Genomic DNA, 19,007 nt, shown 5'->3' with positions numbered 1-19,007 from the left:
ATGCTGTACATTCCTCTCAATAAACAGACCTTGACAAGGACACTGCTTGGTCTCGCTTCTCTTTCTCACCCGTATAGGTCCCCCTCAACTCCCACAAATAACTGGGTCCCCGCTGGCAGGGGCACAAAATTAAAAGGCATTTCTGAGTAGGGCTCAATTTCCTCAAAAATTAATGATGAACAGGACTTCATAAATGTATTTAAATTATGAGTAGCTAGGCAAATAGTCACCCAGGTAAAGGGGTAGTCCAAAGGTTGTGAGAGATTCTAAGTAGTTTATCAGAGGATTAATATCCACAATATGTAAAGAAATTTAAAATGAACAATAAAATAACCAAATGACACATTAAAAATTCAGCTTATGAATTTGAAATATACTCATGGGGTATGTAGGATATTTATATGGAGGAATGATAAGAGAAAATACCATAATTATAATCATTAAAATATAAAAATAAATGAGCTTAGAAGAGAGATCTCAAATGATGAGAAAATGTTAAGGAATAACTCTAAGAATCTTCATTGTCTCCCATTATTAGGGAAATTTAAATCAAAATAAGATTAATATTTCTTCTATCTTACTCCATTTAGAATGGCAAATAAAAACTAAACAACCAACAATTGTTGGTTTGTGGAATGTTGAGTAATCAGAACTATCACTCATGTTGTTGGGATTTCTGACTGGTGGAGCATTATAGAAATAGGCATGGAGAGAAGAGACTACACTCTGCCCACATCTCTGACTCCAGAGGAAAATACCAAACGCCATCTGGGACTCTGGTGCACGGGGGCTCCCGGAAAGAGCGGCGCAGGTCCTCCTGATTGCTGCCCCCACGGAGAGCTCATAAGCAACAACCCACGAGCAAACTGGAGCTTCGGGACCACAGTTAAGACCATCATTCCTGTTCCAAGCGACCTGACTAGTGAACTCAGGGCACAGGCCCATAGGAACAGCTGAAGACCTGTAGATAGGAAAAATTACACGCCTGAAAGAACAACACTCTGTTCCTATAACTGGCTGAAAGAAAACAGGAAAACAGGTCTACAGCACTCCTGACACACAGGCTTATAGGACAGTCTAGCCACTGTCAGAAATAGCAGAACAAAGTAACACTAGAAATAATCTGATGGCGAGAGGCAAGTGCAGGAACACAGGCAACAGAAACCAAGAGTACAAGGCATCATCAGAGCCCAATTCTCCCACCAAAGCAAACACGGAATATCCAAACACACCAGAAAAGCAAGAGTTAGTTTCAAAATCATCTTTGATTAATATTTCTCAACATCAATAGTCTCAACTTCCCAAGAAAAAGACATAGATTAACAAACAGGATATGCAATTAGGACCCTGCATTGTGCTGCCTACAGGAAACACACCTCAGAGACAAAGACAGACACTACCTCAGAGTGAAAGGCTGGAAAACAACTTTCCAAGCAAATGGTCAGAAGAAGCAAGCTGGAGTAGCCATTCTAGTATCAAATAAAATCAAATTTGAACTAAAAGTCATCAAAAAAGATAAGGAGGGACACTTCATATTCATCAAAGGAAAAATCCACCAAGATGAACTCTCAATCCTAAATATCTATGCCCCAAATACAAGGGTACTTACATACTTAAAAGAAACCTTACTAAAGCTCAAAACACACATTGTACCTCACACAATAATAGTAGGAGATTTCAACACCCCACTCTCATCAATGGACAGATCATGGAAACAGAAATTATAGAGTGACGTAGACAGACTAAGAGAAGTCATGACCCAAATGGACTTAACAGATATTTATAGAACATTCTATCCTAAAGCAAAAGGATATACATTCTTCTTAGCTCCTCATGGTACTTTCTCCAAAATTGACCATTTATTTGGTCAAGAAACGGGCCTCAACAGGTACAGAAAGATAGAAATAATCCCATGCGTGCTATCAGACCACCACGGGGTAAAGCTGGTCTTCAATAACAATAAGGGAAGAACGCCCACATATACGTGGAAGTTGAACAATCCTCTACTCAATGATAACCTGGTCAAGGAAGAAATAAAGAAAGAAATTAAAGACTTCTTAGAATTTAATGAAAATTAAGGTACAACATACCCAAACTTATGGGACACAATGAAAGCCCTGTTAAGAGGCAAACTCATACCTCTGATTGCCTGCAGAAAGAAACAGGAAAGAGCATATGTCAGCAGCTTGACAGCACACCTAAAAGCTCTAGAACACAAAGAAGAAAATACACCCAGGAGGAGTAGAAGGAGGAGTAGAAATCAGTCAAGTAGAAACAAAAAGGTCCATAGAAAGAATCAACAGAACCAAAAGTTGGTACTTTGAGAAAATCAACAAGATAGATAAACCCTTAGCCAGACTAATGAGAGGACACAGAGAGTGTGTCCAAATTAACAAAATCAGAAATGAAAAGGGAGACATAACTACAGATTCAGCAGAAATTCAAAAAATCATCAGATCTTACGATAAAAGCCTATATTCAACAAAACCTGAAAATCTACAGGAAGTGGACAATTTCCTAGACAGATACCAGGTACGGAAGTTATATCACGAACAGATAAACCAGTTAAACAACCACATAACTCCTAAGGAAATAGAAGCAGTCATTAAAGGTCTCCCAAACAAAAAGAGCCAAGGTCCAGATGGGTTTAGTGCAGAATTCTATCAGACCTTCATATAAGACCTCATACAAATACTATCCAAACTATTCCACAAAATTGAAACAGGTGGAGCACTACCGAATTCCTTCTATGAAGACACAATTACTCTTATACCTAAACCACACAAAGACCCAACAAAGAAAGAGAACTTCAGACCAATTTCCCTTATGAATATTGACGCAAAAATACTCAATAAAATTCTGGCAAACCGAATCCAAGAGCACATCAAAACAATCATCCACCATGAACAAGTAGGCTTCATCTCAGGCATGCAGGGATGTTTTAATATACGGAAAACCATCAACGTGATCCATTATATAAACAAACTGAAAGAACCAAACCACATGATCATTTCATTAGATGCTGAGAAAGCATTTGACCATATTCAACACCCCTTCATGATAAAAGTCCTGGAAAGAATAGGAATTCAAGGCCCATACCTAAACACAGTAGAAGCTGTATACAGCAAACCCCTTTGCTAATATTAAACTAAATCAACAGAAACTTGAAGCAATCCCACTAAAATCAGGGACTAGAAAAGGCTGCTCACTCTCTCCCTACTTTTTCAATATAGTTCTTGAAGTTCTAACCAGAGCAATCAGACAACAAAAGGAGATCAAGGGGATACAGATTGGAAAAGAAGAAGTCAAAATATCACTATTTGCAGATGATATGATAGTATATTTCAGTGATCCCAAAAGTTCCACGAGAGAACTACTAAAGCTGATAAACAACTTCAGCAAAGTGGCTGGGTATAAAATTAACTCAAATAAATCAGAAGCCTTCCTCTACACAAAAGAGAAACAAGCCGAGAAAGAAATTAGGGAAACGACACCCTTCATAATAGACCCAAATAATATAAAGTACCTCGGTGTGACTTTAACCAAGCAAGTAAAAGATCTGTACAATAAGAACTTCAAGACACTGAAGAGAGAAATTGAAGAAGACCTCAGAAGATGGAAAGATCTCCCATGCTCATGGATTGGCAGGATTAATATAGTAAAAATGGCCATTTTACCAAAAGCGATCTACAGATTCAATGCAATCCCCATCAAAATACCAATCCAATTCTTCAAAGAGTTAGACAGAACAATTTGTAAATTCATCTGGAATGACAAAAAACCCAGGATAGCTAAAGCTATCCTCAACAATAAAAGGACTTCAGGGGGAATCACTATCCCTGAACTCAAGCAGTATTACAGAGCAATAGTGATAAAAACTGCATGGTATTGGTACAGAGACAGACAGATAGACGAATGGAATAGAATCGAAGACCCAGAAATGAACCCACACACCTATGGTCACTTGATTTTTGACAAAGGAGCCAAAACCATCCAATGGAAAAAAGGTAGCATTTTCAGCAAATGGTGCTGGTTCAACTGGAGGTCAACATGTAGAAGAATGCAGATCGATCCATGCTTATCACCCTGTACAAAGCTTAAGTCCAAGTGGATCAAGGACCTCCACATCAAACCAGACACACTCAAACTAATAGAAGAAAAACTAGGGAAGCATCTGGAACACATGGGCACTGGAAAAAATTTCCTGAACAAAACACCAATGGCTTATGCTCTAAGATCAAGAATGGACAAATGGGATGTCATAAAACTGCAAATCTTCTGTAAGGCAAAGGACACTGTGGTTAGGACAAAACGGCAACCAACAGATTGGGAAAAGATCTTTACCAATCCTACAACAGATAGAGGCCTTATATCCAAAATATACAAAGAACTCAAGAAGTTAGACCGCAGGGAGACAAATAACCCTATTAAAAATGGGGTCCAGAGCTAAACAAAGAATTCACAGCTCAGGAATGCCAAATGGCTGAGATACACCTAAAGAAATGTTCAACATCTTTAGTCATAAGGGAAATGCAAATCAAAATAACCCTGAGATTTCACCTCAAACCAGTGAGAATGGCTAAGATCAAAAACTCAGGTGACAGCAGATGCTGGCGAGGATGCGGAGAAAGAGGAACACTCCTCCATTGTTGGTGGGATTGCAGACTGGTACAACCATTCTGGAAATCAGTCTGGAGGTTCCTCAGAAAATTGGACATTGAACTGCCTGAGGATCCAGCTATACCTCTCTTGGGCATATACCCAAAAGATGCCCCAACATATAAAAAAGACACGTGCTCCACTATGTTCATCGCAGCCTTATTTATAATAGCCAGAAGCTGGAAAGAAACCAGATACCCTTCAACAGAGGAATGGATACAGAAAATATGGTACATCTACACAATGGAATATTACTCAGCCATCAAAAACAACGACTTTATGAAATTCGTAGGCAAATGGTTGGAACTGGAAAATATCATTCTGAGTGAGCTAACCCAATCACAGAAAGACATACATGGTATGCACTCATTGATAAATGGCTATTAGCCCAAATGCTTGAATTACCCTAGATGCCTAAAACAAATGAAACTCAAGACGGATGATCAAAATGTGAATGTTTCACGCCTTCTTTAAAAGGGGAACAAGAATACCCTTGGCAGGGAAGAGAGAGGCAAAGATTAAAACAGAGACTGAAGTAACACCCATTCAGAGCCTGTCCCACATGTGGCCCATACATATACAGCCACCCAATTAGACAAGATGGATGAAGCAAAGAAGTGCAGACCGACAGGAGCCGGATGTAGATCTCTCCTGAGAGACACAGCCAGAATACAGCAAATACAGAGGTGAATGCCAGCAGCAAACCACGGAACTGAGAATAGGACCCCCGTTGAAGGAATCAGAGAAAGAACTGGAAGAGCTTGAAGGGGCTCGAGACCCCATATGTACAACAATGCCAAGCAACCAGAGCTTCCAGGGACTAAGGCACCACCTAAAGAGTATACATGGACTGACCCTGGACTTTGACCTCATAGGTAGCAATGAATATCCTAGTAAGAGCACCAGTGGAAGGGGAAGCCCTGGGTCCTGCTAAGACTGAACCCTCAGTGAACTAGACTGTTGGGGGGAGGGCGGCAGTGGGGGGAGGGTTGGGAGGGGAATACCCATAAGGAAGGGGAGGGGGGAGGGGGATGTTTGCCTGGAAACCGGGAATGGGAATAACACTCGAAATGTATATAAGAAATACTCAAGTTAATAAAAAAAACTGCATGGTATTGGTACAGAGACAGACATATAGACCAATGGAACAGAATTGAAGCCCCAGTAATGACCCCACACACCTATGGTCACTTGATTTTTGACAAAGGAGCCAAAACCATCCAATGGAAAAAAGATAGCATTTTCAGCAAATGGTGCTGGTTCAACTGGAGGTCAACATGTAGAAGAATGCAGATTAATCCATGCTCAGCACCCCGTACAAAGCTTAAGTCCAAGTGGATCCAGGACCTCCACATCAAACCAGATACACTCAAACTAATAGAAGAAAAACTAGGGCAGCATCTTGAACACATGGGCAATGGAAAAAATTTCCTGAACAAAACACCAATGGCTTATGCTCTAAGATCAAGAATGGACAAATGGGATCTCATAAAACTGCAAATCTTCTGTATGGCAAAGGACACTGTGGTTAGGACAAAACGGCAACCAATAGATTGGGAAAAATCTTTACCAATCCTACAACAGATAGAGGGCTTATATCCAAAATATACAAAGAACTCAGCAACTTAGACGGCAGGGAGACAAATAACCGTAATAAAAATGGGGTTCAGAACTAAAAGAATGCACAGCTGAGGAATGCCAAATGGCTGCGAAACACCTAGAGAAATGTTCAACATCTTTAGTCATAAGGGAAATGCAAATCAAAACAACCCTGAGATTTCACTTCACACCAGTGAGAATGGCTAAGATCAAAAACTCAGGTGACAGGAGATGCTGGCGAGGATGCGGAGAAAGAGGAACACTCCTCCATTGTTGGTGGGATTGCAGACTGGTACAACCATTCTGGAAATCAGTCTGGAGGTTCCTCAGAAAATTGGACATTGAACTGCCTGAGGATCCAGCTATACCTCTCTTGGGCATATACCCAAAAGATGCCCCAACATATAAAAAAGACACATGCTCCACTATGTTCATCGCAGCCTTATTTATAATAGCCAGAAGCTGGAAAGAACCCAGATGCCCTTCAACAGAGGAATGGATACAGAAAATGTGGTACATCTACAGAATGGAATATTACTCAGCTATCAAAAACAACGGCTTTATGAAATTCGTAGGCAAATGGTTGGAACTGGAAAATATCATTCTGAGTGAGCTAACCCAATCACAGAAAGACTTACATGGTATGCACTCACTGATAAGTGGCTATTAACCCAAATGCCTGAATTACCCTAGATGCCTAGAACAAATGAAACTCAAGACGGATGATCAAAATGTGAATGCTTCACTCCTTCTTTAAAAGGGGAACAAGAATACCCTTGGCAGGTAAGAGAGAGGCAAAGATTAAAACAGATACTGAAGGAACTCCCATTCAGAGCCTGCCCCACATGTGGCCCATACATATATAGCCACCCAATTAGACAAGATGGATGAAGCAAAGAAATGCAGACTGACATGAGTCGGATGTAGATCGCTCCTGAGAGACACAGCCAGAATACAGCAAATACAGAGGTGAATGCCAGCAGCAAACCACTGAACTGAGAATAGGACCCCCGTTGAAGGAATCAGAGAAAGAACTGGAAGAGCTTGAAGGGGCTCGAGACCCCATATGTACAACAATGCCAAGCAACCAGAGCTTCCAGGGACTAAGCCACTATCTAAAGACTATACATGGACTGACCCTGGACTCTGACCTCATAGGTAGCAATGAATATCCTAGTAAGAGCACCAGTGGAAGGGGAAGCCCTGGGTCCTGCTAAGACTGAACCCCCAGTGAAGTAGGCTGTTGGGGGGAGAGCAGCAATGGGGGGAGGGTGGGGAAGGGAACATCCATAAGGAAGGGGAGAGGGGAGGGGGATGTTTTCCCGGAAACTGGGAAAGGGAATAACACTTGAAATGTATATAAGAAATACTCAAGTTAATAAAAAAAATGAACGTAAATTGATGTTCTAAAGCAATGCGATATAGGAGCAGAATATTGAAGCAGACAAGAGTCTGCTTAAAGTCCCTAATCACTTTAGAGTTAATGGAGTATCCTAGAAAACTGATGCAGTGGAGGAAAGACAATTTAGGAGATTCACATCATCAGTTAACTCTATTAGACCTTGTAGCAATCCAAGCATTATTCACCAGTCATCATTGTTTGTCCCTATGTCTCCTTGAAGCTTATCAGCTACATGAGTGTATGCATAAATGGTAGGGCTTCTTTTTTGTTGCCAAGATTAAAGGACTGATGACCTATGTTTCAGGCTCTATCAATTCAGAGGCCAAATAAATGAAGTCTCTTTAGCCAAACATGTATTTTCCTTGTGGCTATGTTTAGAATGAAGTGATCTAAAGTTCACCATTATAGGATTAATGTTTAAGGCCCATATATATGAGGAGAATGCTCTGAGGACACTTTATTCTGGGTTCCTTGGGCAAAATTAAAATTCAGAAGAAAAGGGATGAAGGCCCTCTATAGCAGGGGCAAGTTCTTATGGCCCTTCTTTAAAGGGAGATAGTGTGAAATACCTGAAGAATAGAAGCAGTCGGAGGAGTCTGTATTCATAACTACAACAACTGGGGTCATCCAGAGATATTGTACTAAGAGTTAAAGTAGACTTGGCCATGTTTAACCCCTGTTTAACCAAATAGCATGATCTAATCTTCTGTCTGTACATAAGGCAACGATGTATCTTTGGAAGTGGGAGAACAGTGTGATACTGCATACTGCATCATTTGCTTCCATCTAGTCTTTTTTTTTTATAAGAACGTGCTCACATTTTATTTGGGTGTATGGCAAGGAATAAAAATAGATGTATATTCACTCACAGTAGATTCTTACAAACTTTTAGGAAGCTGTAACAAAAATTAGATGTTCCATTAATAATATAACAATATAACGAAATTCCCTTTGCTTTATACATATTGCATAGGTTTTTTTTTCAATCACTCCAGTAGATACGTCAAGGTGTTTTTACTCATTGCTTTAGAATTTTTTATTATATGTCTGTCTGGCTGTGCACATACGAACAGCATGCATTCAGTGCCTGTAGAGGCCAGAAAAGGGGATCAGATCCCCTTCACCTGGAGTTATAGATTGTCATCGTGTGGCACTCAATACAGGTGCTGGGAACCAAACTCTGGTCCTATTCAATGGCAACAATTGCTCCTAAACACTCAGTAAACTCTTTATCATCGAATTGATGGTTTTAATGTATGTCAAACTTTGAATACATTTCCTATTAGAGTATCTTCTTTTTGAACTATTTAAATGTCTTGCTCATTTCATGCATTAGCCATTTTCTAATTATTTTATGAAAGTATTATGTAGAATTATTATATGCTCTAGCTGCAGGCTCTGTTGTGATTCACATGTTGTATATGTTTGACTGCTCAATGATCTGACTATGCAATTCATTAATGGTGCATTTTGATGTGCATATGTCCTGAATAATCCAATTTATTGCTTTTTTCATTTCCGCTACTAATTTTGTGACCCACTAAAAATCATTACCCACCTCTAGAAATATTGCCCTCTAATATTCAATTCTGCAGTCCTTAATTTTACTTTCCCCATTTCTTTTTTTTATTTTATTTTATTTTTTAACTTGAGTATTTCTTTCTACATTTCGAGTCCAACTAGTCTTCCCAACTTCCACTATCCAACACACACCACACACACACACACACACACACACACACACACACACACACACACACACACTTATATATTTATATATGTGTAATATATACATATATATGTGTGTGTGTATGTATGTATGTATGTATGTATGTGTGTATGTATGCATGTACGTTCTGTTTGGAAGAGTACATGAATAAATCAGCATGACCTTCCAACTGGATGAGTGGTTGTCTTAACTCCAATGCATCCTCAAGGTTTTATTTGTCTGTGCATATACATAAATGAGATCTAGGAACATTGCATTTCTGACAACAGTCTTCTAGACTTAGAGGATGAGTGTTAGCTATGTATTATTCCTCCTGCTCTACATCCACCCAGAATCTTGTGATGTCCCACTATGAGGCTGCAATTGTATTTGCCTGACAATCTTGGTCAGGGGTATTGTCACTAAGTGAATTTGAGTAAATAGGTAAAGTTTAAGGTATTCTTGAAAAAGGCGGATGCTTTTGTTCTCCCAAAGCCATAAGCTAAATCTGAAGGTCCTTTGACTATAGATGATAGAAATGAGACCCTCATGACCATAGGAGACAAATCTGAGGTCTCACTCATCATTGTTGCATAGGTCAAACACCCTTAGGCAGGAATGGAATGTATATAGTCCTTGTGGTTGAAGGAGAAAATTATAGCATGCTTTTACATTACACTGAACTGCATGTGAGTGGATATGATTATCACTTCAACAGAGAGAATGACATAAAGCTTACTTGTTCTTTGGCAAGATATCTATATCTTTAGCTAGGTCTAAAAGAGAACAAATATATATGCCAGGATTCATAAACAGCTTATGTGAGTTCCCAGCATAATTGCATCTTAATAATCATGTTCAAACAACCTGAACTGAGACAGATTGATGATATCATGTCAGGTGACTTTTCTCAGGAAAAATGAACTTCCAGGATTTGCTTGCTCTTCTTGATTTCTGGGAGCCATACCCAAAGGGAGCCATACTCCTTGGTCAAAGGTGAAATAGCTCATGGCTCATTGCCCAGAAGGTGAGGTTCTGAGAGCCCATTGGATCAAATGGGTAACTTTTAAGTTCTCAGTCATGAGGGAAAGAGTACTACTTAAGTTTTGGAAAGGAGAAATATTCTAGATCCTACTGGACAGAAGGAGAATATCTCTGTTCCAGTAGAGGATAATGGGCCAGGAATAGCACACCTCTACTTCTTCAAAGGACTCTATAAAATTTCTCTAAGTATTCCACAGTTGGCTTGAGAGAAAACTGGAGTTTCTTCTGACAAGTTGGTCAAGGTCCGTGGATTTGTTCCCTACTTAAGCTTACAGCAAGCCATACAGGTATGAAAGTGGAGGATGGGTACTATTCTTGTGAACAGCTTAAAGATAGATGGCCTTGGATCTTGGATCCAGGCTGAGTTTTCTTAATTGACCATGAATTTTAATCCAGAGCTCTCAGTTCTTTCTTTCTTTCTTTCTTCTTTCCTTCCTTCCTTCCTTCCTTCCTTCCTTCCTTCCTTCCTTCCTTCTTTCCATCCTTCATTCCATCCTCCATCCCTCTGTCCTCCTTCTTGCCTCCCTCTCTGATGGGGTAATTAAAGTGTATTTTTACCCAATATAGTCTGATGGAGAACCTTTTATGTTTCATAGTGCAATGGTAGAGCTGAGTCAGCTATGAATAAAAAGAGAATCCCCCATGTGTTCTTGGTCACAGTAATTCAGTCTCGAACATGCTTCAGCAGAGTATGAGTGTTTGAGATACACTTATAGGACACAGGGTCAGTTCCGCAGCTTGCTTAATCAGAGAGGCATATTTCAGACTCTTTCTGCAGACATAAAACCAACATATTTTTATTCAAACAAAGTATGTTAGAGCAGACCCCCACCTTTGGCATACCATTAAATCAGGGGATACTATGGTTGAAGGAAGTTAGTCTAAGACCTCTTCAGAATATGTACAATGAGTGTTTCCACCCCTTTGCATTTTTAGGTTAGTTTATTTCTAAGAGGGCATATCTAAGATTTGATGGAGTTACTGTTAGCTGGAGGCAAAATTGTTCTGGTTCTAGAAGGCTAGGTATGGATCTCCACTGTGACTTAGAAATTCTATTGCACATTGATTCTTTTTTTTTATTAACAAGTATTTCTTATTTACATTTCAAGTGTTATTCCCTTTCCCGGTTTCCGGGCAAACATCCCCCTAATCCCTCCCCCCTCCCATTCTTTATGGGTGTTCCCCTCCCCATCCTCCCCCCATTGCCGCCCTCCCCCCAACAATCACGTTCACTGGGGCTTCAGTCTTAGCAGGACCAAGGGCTTTCTCTTACACTGGTGATCTTACTAGGATATTCATTGCTACCTATGAGGTCAGAGTCCAGGTTCAGTCCATGTATAGTCTTTAGGTAGTGGCTTAGTCCCTGGAAGCTCTAGTTGCTTGGCATTGTTGTTCATAAGGGGTCTTGAGCCCCTTCAAGCTCTTCCAGTTCTTTCTCTGATTCCTTCAACAGGGGTTCTGTTCTCAGTTCAGTGGTTTGCTGCTGGCATTCACCTCTGTATTTGCTGTATTCTGGCTTGCACATTGATTCTTAAAGGACTGTATTTGTAGCCTTCTTGGGAACTTGAGTAGGTCTAGATTTCTTTGCTTGTCAATCATATATTTTAGATCCTTTCAGATGTTGATGGTCTGTGTGATACCCTCGTTTTGAAGTGGTAAGCGTGAAGTTCATTTGGGCAATTAGTAGATGTCTAAGGTTTCCAGATTCTCAAAGGAATAGTATGAACACTGGGGAGTATTTGATACTTTTGATGTTGAGGAGGTACCTCTTAAACAAAACCCTCTATTAACTCATGGAGGAATTTGTGAGGCACACTGTTTCTAGACAGATAAGATTAAGGACATTTAAGCAATTGAGGAAGATCTGAGGATCCCTGGTTTTGAATATAAGGATCAGAAGCCCTCTCGTTCCATATAGTAGTTTGTAATATTTGTGGTTCTGAATATTTGTGGTTTGTAATATTTGTAGGACTGAACCCAATTTGAGGATGACTGGAGTGCATTTGGCTTCCTGGTTTAGACAGAGTATGACTAAGGGAGTAATTCTTGACACGTTGAGAATGATTTGAGCTCCACTACATGTATTTGGAAAGCGTGGATCTTACTGGTTCTGAAAGAATAAATCTGAGATCAGATTGTCAGAAACACAAATTAGAGAATCCTTGGATAAAATGAGAATGTTCAAGATAGCTACAACCAGAAATTATTAATAACCATTCCTTTGAGTCAGAAAGTCTAATGTTATATTGGTGAAAGAAGAAAGGTTAACATATCTCATGCATAACAGAGGAAGACCAAGAATCAATTTGGGGAGTAGAAAAGGCTTGAACATTTCTTATCCAGTCTTCATAGGAACATAGACCATCCATATCATGCATACAGAACATCAGTGTAATAAATCTCCAACATGCTAGGAGGTAGTGCACAGCTAGTTCTCCTGATAAATCAGCTGCATACTTCTGATCATGAAGAACATGGCTTCTTCATTTTTGCTGGCCAATTTAAGGTGTATTTCCTGGGTTTAGGATGTTGCTGGCTACTCTTAGGCTCTAGGAACTCAGGTGCCAGGTTCCTGTTCTTTAAATAGAGGTTGTGAGTTTAGTGAATCAGAATAAGAAGAACTCAGTGCACCTTAGATAGAGGAATTTGATTTGTTACTCATTCAGTCAGATAAAGTGGGTAAAGATAAGGATCCACAATCATCAGAAGAAGAATATATTCTCCTCCAGGGGGAAATATTGTATAGCATGTCCTTCTAGCTACAAATTGTGAGCTATGAGCTGTTCTTAATGAGAAGGAAATACCTGCCCTGCTTTTAGTTAGAGGGGCCTACCCGATGCTTCAGATGTGTATCTGAGGCAGCTAGGAGTGGAATCATATCTTTGACAAATGATTGATAAGAAGAAAAAGATCTAAACTCGTGTTGTTCATTTGGAGCACAAGACAGGGAAATATGAGGGTAGATTGCAGATAAAAAGAACTGAAGACACTATGGTAACAGAATTTATGGTCCAGGTTCCTCTACTGAGATAGGCTGTTTAGTGGTTCCATTTGGCAAGCTGGGAAGCTCTTTTGCCTCCTTGGGAGGTAAAAGGTTTTGTTAGAGGAAAAATTCCTAGAGTCTCTTTCTTCACAAGGAGTATCTCTGAAGCCCAGTCCATTAGATGGTCTATTTAAGATGGCCTCCATTTTAGGCTGAAACATCTGAGGCAGTCTGAAACAAGAGGCCATATATCATGTCCTTTTGATGAGACTGGGAGAGCCTGAGGCCACATTGGTCAGCCTGAGGAGATCTAATAACTCCTTTAGGGGAAAGGATAGCATTAAAGCTCCTTCTTGTCAGTGGGGTCCTTTAGAGACTGCATGTGAATTCATGTGAATATGTGTGGTTTCCTATGACAGATGGGATAAAATGGGGGACCAATGTTCATTTTGGAAGGCTGTGTCTCTCCCTTGCTAAAAGAGGGAAGATCTCAGCTCTCCTAGTTGGGATAATGATGTGTCTTAATCTGTCTTTGATAATCTCTTTTGGAATTAGAACACATATGAGACCCCATAGGACAAGAAGCAAATCCCTGCCCCTCCCCCTTGTTGCACTTATGGAAATCTTTTCTTCCTCTTAGACAGAAAGAACATGTTTTGTGTTCTCCTTAGTAGAAACATAGTAGCTGATATCCTCTTAGCCTGATGATAAAGGTTTGACACTCCCATGTTTATGGTCTCCATCTGGAGATCTCTCAATGTATTTTTGATTGCAGGAGAAGTTTTTTATGACTTCTTGGTTTCAGGGGCATTCCTCAGTCTACTCCTGATAGAAGTAGTGTGTCTGGCCTTTCCATGAGGAGAGGTACAATGTCTGAGGCTCTTTTCATGAAAGAAATTCATTGCAATGCCCACTTCTGTAGAGATGGCAGAAGCTATGTCCTCTTGGGAAGTAGCTTTTTGTTTCTTATTTTTTGAAAGATAAAGAATTTCTGTGTCCTCTTTTTGACAAGGATCATTTGTAACCCCCATGTTCTGAATGGTAATCTTGAATGTCTGCTTGGTTGGAAGGGGCCGTTTGCAGTTTAGTTTTAGTAGATTTGGACTATCTATTGACGTATTCAGGAGAAAGGAGAAATCTGAGCCCCTCCTTATGAGATCCTGAGGATCTGTGGCCTCCTTTGGCAGAAGCAGAAGTAGTGAGAATTCTCATGGTCTCCGTTTTAAGCCTTACACCCATTTTTTTCAGATTTGGAAACTCTCCCCCCCCCCTTGTTGGAAGAAGGGCAAAGTTTTGAGACCTAATTTTCCAATGGCATGGTATTGAGACATGCTTGGTCTGAAGGTCTTGGTTTTGTTTTCTCCAATTTAGAAAATCTTGTGACACATTGTGGAGAGAGAGAGAAAGAGAGAGAGAGAGAGAGAGAGAGAGAGAGAGAGAGAGAGAGAGAGAGAACATCTGAGAATTTATTTATAGGTGGTACTAGAATTTATTTATAGGTGAGAATTTATTTATATTGGTACTAGCCAATTCTGATGCTTTCCAAGGTGAGATGCACCTTGGAGGAAGAGAGGTAAGACTTGAGTCCTTTATTGGCATACATGGAATGTGTGAGTCTACTTTGACCAGAAGAGATAGCTTTTAAAACATGAAGTTCTGAAAGGGAATATCTGATATCCCCTTCAGGAACTGGGACAAGTCTCAATATCCTTTGGTAGAATTGAAAAATCTGGGGCTTTTCTTTGGATAAGGGAAATGTCTTGGGCACTCTTAATCAGAAGTAATTCTAATAAAGTTGTCAAGTGCATAAATGGAGATACCAAAAAACTGTGTTGAAAGAAAGTTCCTACAATCTCTTAGGTTAATGGCATTGATTCTAGTGGTCCTTGGGGTCATTAAGTAAGATCCAGTTTCCTGGACAGATGGCAGTGTTCCCAGAATCCCTTTGTCAGGTATTGAAAGACCCAGAACTGCTCATTTGGTTTTAAGCCCATAGAGCACCTGGCATAGATATCAAATATTCTAGAGTCCCTGACACAGATTCTGAAGTCTTACAAATGCTTAACCAGATGGTAGAGATTCTGCTGTCTCTACACTAACTGGTAAAGTTGGTAGAAATATAAGACAATCTCAGGCAGGTGATGAAAATTATATAATCTCTTAAGAGATAGAGGATAGTTATAGTCTGCTTTGAGTACATTTGAATGTGGCTAGTGTCCCCTGGGTCGATGCAGAAAGTTCTGGATCTTCTGGATCAGATGGTGAATATACTGAAACCTCTTGGTCCCAAATAATTCCTTGGGTAACTTAGGATTACATGAGAGAGTCTGGAGACCCTTGAACAACTGGTGAACATCTAAAAGATTCTTGTGAGGATATCGGCAGGTTCTTGTGTAATCACCAAATTTTCTTTATAGATTTCATGAGGTGGTAAATCTCATAAAGTAACTTATTCACCTGAAAAAATTTATTAAACCCTTTATGTGCTATAGAAGGTCTACATGGGCTCATTTAATATGGGACAACTTTTACAGATGCTGAGAGAGATGTAGAAGGTTCTAGAGTATCCTGATATAATGTTAGTGGTACCAGTATCACTTGTTCAGATATGGAAGGGCCCACAGCACTTTGGGCAAATGTTAAAAACATCAGTAATTCTATAACACATGCAAAAATTCCTAGAGTACTTGCAACAGATTTGTAAACATCATTGACAAAGTTTCTGATATCTGTAGGGTAAATTATGAAGGGCTTAGTTTCCACTTTGTAAGAGTCAAAATTCCTACAATATATCCAACAGATGGTGAAGGTTCTTTAGTCCATTCCACAGATGATGATATTTCTAGAGCACCTTGGATATAATCTGGAATTCCTTCTGACAATAAAAAGTGTCCAAGATTTCCTGGAGCAGATGACAAATATTCAAAAGCTTCTTGGGTTAAAGAGCTTACTACATAAAATTCGGAAGATGTGCACATTTCTGGACACCCTTGATCATGTTTTGGTTGTCCTAGATATTCTTGTGATGTGTGGAAATTTCCACAATCCCTTGAGTAGATAATGGATCTCCTAAATATCCTTTCTGAGGTGGTGAAGTTTTAGAGACACTTGGTCAGATATAGACAATTGTGGATACAATTAGCCTGATAATAAAGAGTCCTGCCCCTGGAACAGGTTAAAATTGTACCAATGAATTTGAAAGATGAAGAAGATTGGAGTTTTCTGGAGAGCTATTGATGATCCTTGAACTTTGTGTCAGAATCATGAGGATGCATATTATCATTTGCAGCATTGAAATACCCATAGTTCCTGGGAGAGATATCAAAGTTCCTAGAGTCCTCAATGAATATCCTGAATAAGTTAAATCTCTTGGGGAGAAAGCAAAATTTCTGATGTCTTTGGGGTTCATTCATCATGTGCCAGATACCCCTGAGAATGAGACTGAAGTTCTAGAGTACCTCACATATCTGATGAATTATCAAGTGTTCAATGGAAAGTAGATAATGTTTGTAGACTAACTTGGGAAGATGGCAAAGTTCAAAGTATAGCTTGGGCAGAGAGAGAGAGAGAGAGAGAGAGAGAGAGAGAGAGAGAGAGAGAGAGAGAGAGAGAGAGAGAGAGAGACAACTCAGAGCTTCTGGGACAGATAGGACCTTTATTATGGGCCCAACTTGCTCATAAGAAGGGTCTAGCACTTCATTGGAAGGTGTGGCGGTTTCAAGAGCCCCGTGAGGGAATGGTGAATGTCCTAATGAATCTTCTGTGCTAGTGACTGTTGTAGACTCACTTTTTTAATGTGGAATCATTTTCTGATGTGATAGGGAATATTCCAGTCACCCGGTACAGATAGCATATATACTAGAAAATGTTGGGAAGTTGGAGAGTATTTCAGGGAAATTTGCAGAGTGGCTGAAGATACTATGGAATTCTGTGAAAATTTGGAGATTCCCAAATTTTTGGGGGGTGGTGATGGTAGGCAAAGGCATCTAGCATCTTTGAGGTCAAAACTAAAAAGTTCTGGAGCCCATGAGGCAGTGAGCTTATTTGCTAAAGAGTCTGCGATAGGCGGAACAAATTTGAAATCCCCTTAGGTAGATGGTAATACATTTAATTTGTTCTGGAAAGATTGAGGTCTCTGAGACCCTAGGCAAAAAGATTTGAGTCCTATATCAGCCTGATAATATAGCAAAGGTTCTGTCTGGGGAAATTTTCACATCCCCTTGGTCAGATGTTGATGTTCCTAGAACACACTGTGCAGATAGGGCAGGTGTCAGAGACAATGAGACAGGTTGATATACTCCTAAATTCATTTGGACATGTGGAGAAGATCCTAGACTCACTGTAGTAGATGGAGACATATCTAAGTCTGCTGGTGAAACATTTGATATTCCTGTCTTGTTATGTGTACAGGTGAAATCTTCAAGATATATTCTACATATCTTGCTATATACCTCAATGATCCTTGAGTTTCCTTCCTAGATCGGAATGGTCCAGAAGCTCTTGAGGAGGATGGTGATGGTTGTACAGTAAGTTGTGCATGTAAAGAAAATCTCAGAGATGCCTAACAAGAAGTTGGATGTTTCAAAGACATTTCACAAGAGGAAACAGTTTCCACAGTGCCTTGTTACAGTATGGACAGTTTTATAGACCCTTGGGCATATCAGGAAAAATTGAAAAGTCCCTTCTGATGATGATCAAGATCCTTGAGTTCCTTGTGGAGATAAAGAAAGTATCAGAGGACTTTGATCAGATGGCAAATATCCTGGGAACACATGGGTATTTTGACCCCAGAGGTCCTGGTATTTATGGCAAATGACCTAGTGCCTGTTATGCAGACATGGACTTACCTAGTGTGGCTGGAGCAGAAAAGATATGCCCTCCAGTGCCCTGACAAGATGGGGGTGATCATAAGTTCCTTTTTTAGATTATAATACTTTATGAGTTCCTTTTGTTTATAGACAAGTTCCAACAGCCCCTTTATCACACTGAGATGTTGTGATGCAGAAAGACCCAGATATATACCTGGATGTGTTAATATTAAAGATCCTATAACTTCTGAAGTTGTTTGAGAAGATTTCACACCTTACAATGCACATGGTAAATGCCCCAAGGTACTCTGGGTGTGTTTGTCTTATCCCAACACCCCATTTGTTATATATTGAAAGTTCTAGCTGAAATTGGATGGATGACAAAGAATTTTGCACAAAGTTCCCTTTGTAGCTTTTGAAAGTTCCTTGAGTCCTTGAGGAGATAGCTGCTAGAGTTTCTGTAATAGATAGAGGATATCCCTGAGCACATGGTGCAGATGGGTAATGTTCTAAATACCTGGGTAAAGATTAAGAGGATCACTAAGTATCCTGTATAGATAGGAAAACTCCAGTATTCCTTGGGGAGGATGATGAACATTGAACAGACTAAGAAAACTTCAGAACCTCCTGACAAGTTGGGTGTTTCATAGACTTTAGAACAGATGACACTGTTCTTACAGTTTGTTTGTTTGTTTGATTTTGGTTTGGATGTAGACAGTTTTAGAGACCCTTTGGCAGATAGAAAAGTTACCAGAAGCCTTTGTGCAGATGACAATGATCCAAAAATCCCTAGTTCAAGTTAGG

Source organism: Rattus norvegicus, chromosome X (genome assembly GCF_021556685.1).
Source record: "Rattus norvegicus strain SHRSP/BbbUtx chromosome X, alternate assembly SHRSP_T2T, whole genome shotgun sequence".
Classification (NCBI taxonomy): domain Eukaryota; kingdom Metazoa; phylum Chordata; class Mammalia; order Rodentia; family Muridae; genus Rattus; species Rattus norvegicus.
Note: the sequence above shows the minus strand (reverse complement) of the source record.